Source organism: Populus euphratica, unplaced genomic scaffold, assembly GCF_000495115.2.
Source record: "Populus euphratica unplaced genomic scaffold, PopEup_1.0 scaffold3316.1, whole genome shotgun sequence".
Taxonomy (NCBI): domain Eukaryota; kingdom Viridiplantae; phylum Streptophyta; class Magnoliopsida; order Malpighiales; family Salicaceae; genus Populus; species Populus euphratica.
The window spans coordinates 4,059-12,984 of NW_011503123.1; the positions used below are offsets into that span (position 1 = coordinate 4,059).

Genomic DNA, 8,926 nt, shown 5'->3' on the forward strand with positions numbered 1-8,926 from the left:
ATTATGAATAACACAAGAGAAACCTACTGAAATTTATGTGGACAACTCATCAATCATTACATTAACAATCCATTATTTCATTATAGATGTAAGCATATTGATACAAGATTTCATTATATATGAGATTGCATTGCAAACAAGATAGTTGAATTTAAATATGTGAAGATATAAGATCAAGTTGTAGATATATTCATAAAACCATTCAAATATGATGTATTTATTAATATGCGAGATGTATTCAGAGTTATAAAGAAATTAAATTTAAAGAGGGATGTTAAAAGTAAACTAGATTGATTCTAAAAAATAGAGGTACTAGTCGACCAGCTGCAATAAGTTGAATAAATCGACTAATTTAGCTAGTAGAATACTATTTGTATTCAAAATAGAATTTTCTTGTATTAATTTAATTCATTGATTGTTTAGGATTTTATATCTATATAAAAAACTTGTAATTCAATATTATTTAAAAGTACAAAAAAAAAGGATAACAAAAGGAATTTAGAAATAAATTTTTAATAAAAATATATATATTTCTCTCCATTTTCCCCTTGTTATTGAATTTTTTTATTCTACATTACTGTTTTTATCTCATTTCACAGTATCTTCCCCCCGACAGCCTGTGCATGAACTCCAAACTCCTCACTGTTGAAATCACGAGAAAAGAAGCAATGGCCTTCGTCTTCGTTGTCGACAATTTCAACCTTTCCTTTCCACCATTATTCTTCAATTTCTCGTAATAGTTCTTTCCCACAACATTCAAATACTCTTTCTCAGCTACAAAGATCAGCACTCTCTCACAAAGATCCTCCAAATCCGGATTCATCCTATCATCCAATCCACCATTATTTGTGCACATTTACAACCACATTTCATCATCTTCGGTGCCACCAAAAAATGGATGTCAAAATAATTCCAACTAACTCCACTCCTGGTAACCCAATTGACCCGACCCGGAATGCAAGAGAACGTGAAATGTTATCTCCAGCACTATCTCCCCTCCCAAAAAAACTTAACCAGAATCAGTATGGTCATTCAGCCACGGCTCAGAGCCACTCCCATCAGCATGCGAAGCCACCCACTGGAGCGCCTTCCACGAGTCCTCGTAGCACGCAGGTAGAGGTCGGGCCGGGAAGAGACCATAATACACATAGATCACAATAACGTTAGCCTCAACAGCTATTTTGTTGCGCAAAACGTGGTGGGGAGCATCGAAGGCAGAAAACATTACAAAGCCACCCCCATGAATATAAAGTAAGAGAGGGAATTTTCGTCACGGGTTTTGAGTTCTAGCAAGAAGATAAGTGTAAAGACTTGAGGTTCATTTGAGATGATAACGTCCTTGGACTTGACCCCTGTAATCAGATCATGGGACGGTGTCATTTTCGGGAATAAATCCGACCACAACAATTCGACCCGACCGTCTTTGAACACGTTGAAGAATGGCAACTGGATGGCAACTTCGTTGTCACCTGATAACGCCATTGCATAGAGAAAGAAGCTTGACTCATTGAAGAAGGGTTGAGGAGTAAGGAGAAGAAAAATGTGTGTAGTCTACTTGAGGTCCATTCAAGGTATGTATACTCTCTAGTACAGGAGAATTTTCGGCCATCGAGTGAGGAATGGCAAAACTTTGTCGTCGCTTGGTGATGCCAGTTATTCGGTCCAAAGTTATAAAACAAACTTGGACTGATTCCGCAAAAAGATGCTGTTAAGAATGAATTAATTAAAAGGATACTGAATTAAATGATTGGAAAAAGATGAAATAAAAATTAATTTATTTTTTATTAACATCAGTCAATTTTCATATTTCATGAATTTTAAAATCAAAAACTATATAAAAATTTAGTAATTTATAAAACTTTAGTAATTTTAAGAATGAATTAATTAAAAGGATACTAAATTAAATGATTTGAAAATGATAAAATAAAAATTAATTTATTTTTACATTAACATGAATGGTCGGTCAATTTTTATATATCTCAAATAATTTTATAAATTTTAAAATTAATAACTATATAAAACTTTAATAATTTTAAAATTTATAAAATTTAAAATAATAACTTTTTAAAAATAAATTTAGAAATTAACCATCTAAATCTAAACTTTAAAAAGAGTTGTCATATCTCGGTGATTGGATCTGCTAATTCGAAATCATGCTTTATAGAATTTAAACTTATGACATCGGGAGATTAGGTTTTTGAGACCCACCTGAACTAAGAGCATTTTTTCATTGCATCATTGTAAAGAAAAAATGATGATTTTCTTTATTACCTAAAATTTATAGCATATAGTCTCATTAAATAAAACATTTTTTTATGTTCAATTTGAATTGATCTTAATGGATTTCTCGTTACTGCCCAGAGGAGAAGGGTAGGGATGAAGGGATTGGACCCCGTGACGTTTTGTACCCAAAGCGAGGGCCAAGCTGCGCTGCATCCCTTTCAGTTGGTTTACGGGTGTCATTGTAGAGAATACCTGCCCTGTTTTCCACATGGTTATTTCCTCTATCGAAATAAAATGTCTCTTGCCATTTCTTCTTTTTGGTCTTTTTTGTTTATATACTCATCATCATCCCGCCGCTCCTACCAACCAACGCTTACTTATATGAGATATGAGAAAAAAAAAAAGGGTTATTTAATTTAGAAATAATCAGCCCGCTCGGTTCCGCCCATTCCCGCTAGAAATAGTTGCATGCGAGAGAGATCCCAATTCTGTGTATGCGGCAAGCTTACTTAATGGAAAATACCGCCAGCTTCCACCCAGACAAAAAACGTGAGCGCCTAGCGCGAAAGGTTGCTTTACTAGAAAATATAAGGTTAAAAAATATTAAATTTTAATGAAGAATAAGTTCAATCTCAATTCTATATGAGTATCAAAAAATAAAATTATATCGTTTATTATTCTTTTTTTTCTTTATTATATAGACATACATTTTAGCACAAAAGAATTTCCAATCAGAAAGTAAGAATGACAAAAATTTATTTATATAAAGGCCGATTGAAGTTTTAAATTTGTTTTTTTATTAAAAATTTTAATATTTTTAAATTATTTTGATGTGATGGTATCAAAAATAATTTTAAAAAATAATATTTTAATATATTTCTAAATAAAAATATTTTTAAAAATAATCATTACCATGTTAATAAATATCCTTTTATTAATGCTAGTTATTTGATCCATAATTATTCAACTAGACTTTGTGTAGACGGAATGCTGAAGGAGATAGATTCATGGGTTTTAAACTTGGTTTCTCTATTCTATTTTTTTTAATTGAGCCTAGTATGGTATAAATAATATTTTAAATGGATTTTAAATATGATTTTTTTTCTATCTCATATATGTTGTTTTTTTAGAGTGAATCTAATAAATAACTAATAAAATATCATTATTTGTTTTATATACACACCATAATTTGTTTTTCTTAGTAGATAAATAAACAACTAAAGAAACTAGTATTCATGATTTTAATCTAATATCTTACTTGACTATTTGGATTGAAAAAATATATATATTTAATAATTAAATGCTTACTTTTACAGATATAATATGGTTTGCTGACTCTCTAGTTTTAAGAACACAAAATAAGCACTTGCATGTAAAATCGAGATAAAATATCCTATCACTGCCTATATATATTTTTTTTTTAATAATCTGAGTGTTCGGGTCCGTATTACGATTAATTCTCAAATCCATTGAATACCCTGCAAGCCTAGTGGGCAGGTAAATCATCGCAAGGGCAACAGGCATGCATAGAGAGGATCGAGCCCAGGTGCAGAGGAAGGAAATAAGTCCTTTCCCTCACTAGGCCACAACCTTGAATGCAGTGCTCAGATTTTTAGGTTGGGTTCAAGCATTTGTGCTTAACTAGATGTTCTCTTCCAAATTCTGTCCTTCTTTTAGTTGTTTTGAAGATCAGAATTTAATTATATATTAGCATTTTTATTTTTCCCTTAAAATCATTGTTTTTTTTTAAATAAAGATAGGGTGATGACTCAATATCCTTAAATTAAGCTATATGTAGAGCCTACAAATATATGGGTTTGACAAGCTATCAGACTACCCCTAACTAATCTAGATATCATCCATTACCTCCCATAGGATCCACAACATTACTCACCGACTGCTCAACTTTCCAATGACAACTCATAAGAAGCATCAATATCATTTTTGTCAAAAAACTTTGTAAACTTAGTTAAAGATCCTTTTTGTTTGAAAATCATTTTCTTGTTTTGGAATTAGATTGTAAATTTTAAGAATTGTATTAATTCAAATCTAATTATTGTAAGAAAATTATTGAGATGTGATTTTGAAAGTGTTTTTTTTATTATGACCATAATATGTCATTCAACATTAAGAAGTAGCTTTCATGCATATTTGGTTAACAAGTGGCAAGGTAAAGATGAGAAGAAAATATCAGCTCAAAATTAGGTTATTCATGGCTCAAATAAATATCTTGAAATTTTAACTCTTGTATTTTAAAAATAGAAATTAATCCTTTAAAACAAATTTCATTGCCTTTATTGGAACTCCTTAAGGGTTTATCTTCAAATAAAAAGATAATTTTATCTTATTCATGCAAGATTAAAATTGGTGAAGGCATATAATGAGGTGTCCTTATTTTTTTGTGGATTTCATAACAGGATGCTCGAGTAAAAACTTGATATTTTGTTGAGAGAGATTTATCTTATTTTTTAGCATTCATTTTAATTACATGAATAATAATAAAATAATAATAAGTAACTTATTCGTGATGTGACTCTTATAAGAAAGTTTTTTGAATACACAAAATGTTATTTATTGTTCTAAGTTGCTTGCTTATTTGATTAAAGAATTTTTTAAAGGGAAGTAATACAAGTATGACTTTTCAGCTATGAAAGAAAAGAATTTATTAGGCTCAAAAGGTGTTTTTAAGGTTTTTAGCTCATTGTCATTTATCTAACTTTTTGTAATCTTTTAATCTTTTCTTCACCATATTTATTAGTCTCAACCTCTTTTGATTGTTCTTTTGGGATGTCTTTATTTTGTTTTGACCTTGACTTAGTTATTTCTTTTTTATTTAGACATACTCCCCAACATTCAAATTTCTTGGGATTTTTTACTTTTAAATTTCATAATTTTTCTTAACTCTTGATTTTTGAATTTCCATTTACTCTCTAATATGGAGTGTGATCATAGCTAGGGTTTTTTCATGAAAGACTCATTAAAGCTCAAATGAGGACTATAAGGAGGTATAATAATATGTTTTTTAAAAAATAAAAAGATAATAAAGATGATCTTTCTTCATTTAAGTACAAACAATTAGAAAAAAAGTTTTTTTCTGATTCAATATAATAGTTTGGAGTTGCAAATAATTATGTTTTGGAGTCTATGACTATCGAATCCACTATGTACTATTATATATACATCTAAAACGTGGCTCAAAAGATATATTTTGAGGATAAATAAACATTTTCATTTTGTCTTTTGGTTCAAAATTGTTTGGTCACCTTATAATGAGAATTACTTGAATGATTTATTTGTCACCTTAAAAAAAAAGGTGCCTAAACATTGTTTTAAGCAAGCATTGAATTATTTCTTAAATAAGAAAGTAGATTTGATTTTTCAGTATTATTTTGTTAAGGGTTGTGTTTTTTTTTTTACAAAACCAGTTTGGTTATAATATTATGAACATGGCTATACATATAAAATTCAATTTTATAAATCTACTTTCTTAAATAAGAAAGTAGATTTGATTTTTTAGGATTATTTTGTCAAGGGTTGTTTTTTTTTTACAAAACCAGTCTGGTCATAATATTTTGAACAAAGCTATGACATATAAGATTCAATTTTATGAGACTAAAAAAGGGTAGAGATTGCCTCTTAGTATCTTATATAGCATACCTTGAAGTTCAATCATTTTAACTATTATATTTATCTAATCATGGACAACAGTAATGTCCAGTTATTATTTTCATAAAAAAAATCAAGATAAAAATGTTGAATAGAAAAGTTCTATAATAAAAGGCTGGAAAAATGTCACTCTTTTTCTTAAGTCAAATTTCTTAACAATATTTAATAAAAGGCTAGAAAAATGTCACTCTTTTTCTTAAGTCAAATTCCTTAACAATATTTGTATTTTATTAATTTTTACCAACCACTTATTTTGCTGGAAATGATCTTGTGACAATTTATAATGTACCATTATTATTCAACAATTCAACTTGTTCTATTTTATCCTAATTAAGGGTCATTTTTATATTCATCTTCTGTGATGACTCTAGAGCTCATGGATGAACCTTTAGTTTTTCCTGTTTTGATAACTTATTTAATTTTTTTAACCATAATTACCAGATTAGTAAAGTATTGGGTCGCATTCCCAACTAGGAACTCAAAGTAGGGTGTCTTAAAAGTATAGATAAACAAGTTGACCATCTCTTTTTCTAACAATTAAGGATTCACCTGAGCAGCTACTCCATACTACTTTAAGGCGTACTTCCAAATAGATTTCCTATTCCATATCTTGCATGCTCCTTCTATAATATGTAGCATCCATGTTGAATTTATATTGTTTGACAAATGCATTAGGTATTTCAACACTTTAATCCTAGTATTGTCAAGCCTTATATATAAAGTCAAGCCAACTTCGCTGAGGCTATTTTGGAAAAAAAGGATTAACATTTTCTTATCATTAATAACTTCTGTCATTTTATTATAGTAAAATTTTAAGGGAGTCATTAGAAATTGATTTCCTATATACTTAACAAACTCGGGCACTCAAAATTCCTTTGGTACCATGACATAAGAGACTAAACACATTTATATTGCTTTTGCTAGGTCATATAGATTAAACCCTTCTATCGACCTCATCATTTTTTCTAAAGCTACCTATTTGTCATAAGCCTTTTCTTCCATAGACTTCTCTTTCATAGCTTCTTTTTTTGCATAACTAGATTCTAAAAATGTTTCTTTGAGGCTCGGATTCTAAAATTAAGTTATAGTTGTTAGAGGAGATGCTATTGTTAGTTGAGTATCCAAGGCTTCTATAGATTTTTCCTTTAATGCCTACTCAAATAGACTAGCAAGCCTTGCTACCTTTTCATCTCTTTCTAATGTTAAGCTTCCTAAAGGGCTCGTTCCTTATTTTCCATTAGTTTTTTTTTTTGGGATCTATTGTTATAGGTTTGCTTCAAAGGTAATCCTATATTTCAATCTTGTATATGCACACATGACATCTTAAAAACATGTTTGCATATGAATGTTTATTTATGCTTATGAGAACATATACTGGATATGGCTTAGCCCTTCTAATTAGATCCATGGCTTCCATGTTTTATTATTTAGATAAAATTTATAAGGCTGTCCAATCACTATAAAGAAGTATTTTTTCAAGTTCTTATCTTGGTTGAGTTGATTCTTAGATAATTTCCTTCAGTTAACTAGGCCATCTCAGACTCAAAATCTTGAAAAGATATGTATTGTATGAAAGTCGTGATTTGAACTCAAAATCCTTGCAATATAGGGTGTTTATGGTTAGGTTTGCCTTATATGCAATATGAATATTTAAGAGTATTCACTTATAAGGAAGTTCTAATTGAATTCTTGAAAAGATATTTATAATATGAAAGTTATGGTTTCAACTCAAGATCTTTGCAATATAGGATGTTTATAGTCATGCTTGCTTTTAATGTAACATGAATGTATAGAAGCACTCACCTATAGAAAAATTCTAGTCATTAGATAAACATGAAGAATTTTTCTACCTCCTCTTAAAAAGGTCTCAAATATGCCTAGTAATGGTCCTCATATAGATAGTATGATGGTGTTGTAAGAAATGGTTAAGGTATGTATGCCCAATATTATCAAGTAAGCATTTAGTTATAAGTTGGGTGTTTCATGAACCTAAACTCAGACCAATGGTTTTTTTTTTCCTAGACCTATATGCTTAGTTTAAACCTTTTTATTTCTACTTTGTTTTTTTTTTCAATTTTTTTTTGTTTTTTTTTCAATTTTATTCTTTAATTTTTAGTTGATTTTTAATTGTTCTTCATATTTTATGATCATATAATTAAATAAAAAAATATTGTTAACCAAGTGGAGTTCATGACTTGGGTATCAATCTTGGTAGGTTAACATAGGGTTATTTAAATCAATTCAATATGTTGTAATTTCAATGTTTTAAGAAAATATCTCACCTTAAATTTCTTTTTAAAAGCCAAACTATTTTTCTTTTTTTGATCATTTAGATTTTTTATTATTTGAACTTGTCAAGTCGAATGAGTTATGTTAAAGTAACTCTCAAGTTATTTAATTAAAAAACTAAATTAGGTAACGAGTGCAGTTTAAAGTTTTTGAATTTAACATATGAGATTGAGTTTCATAATAATACCAAAAATTCATTATAATAAGAATATTAAATTTTTTACATTCAATTTTTTTTCCCTCAACATAGTACAAAAAAGTAACGTAATTCCAAGAAACTTCATTTTTATCAAGTTTTAGTTCTTAAATATTGGAGGGGAGAGAGAGAGAGAGAAGGAGAGAGAGTCATTGAAAAGAGATAGAAGAAATAAAATTTTTGATTGACTGCATTTCAATGAAAAAAAATAAATTTTAATGCCAATAGATTGTCTCAATATAAGTGAAATTAAATGAAGATTGTTTGAATATCTAATTATGCCAAAAAAGATATGGATCAGATTTTGGGAAGTCTAATTTGATTTGGTTTTATATTTTTATACTAATTAAATTGTGTTTTTAAACATAAAAATGAGGTTATTGATGTTTCAAGGATTTTTTCTAGCATTTGTAGGATCCAAAAATTTAAATTCTAATTTTTCAATCATTAAAAAAAATCAAATTTATTATAGAAAATAATAGGTTGGCTGTCCCTTGAAAAAAAAAAAAACCATTTATATGAGCTTCGTATTCTAGTTTTAAATGCTTTTGA

At 28.8% G+C, this 8,926-nt stretch overlaps 1 pseudogene; it reads right to left on the reverse strand.

The window, feature by feature from the left end:
* Positions 1-593: 593 nt before the first annotated feature.
* On the reverse strand, positions 594-1,482 carry LOC105119655 (2-hydroxyisoflavanone dehydratase-like; annotated as a pseudogene).
* Between the last annotated feature and the right edge of the window lie 7,444 nt (positions 1,483-8,926).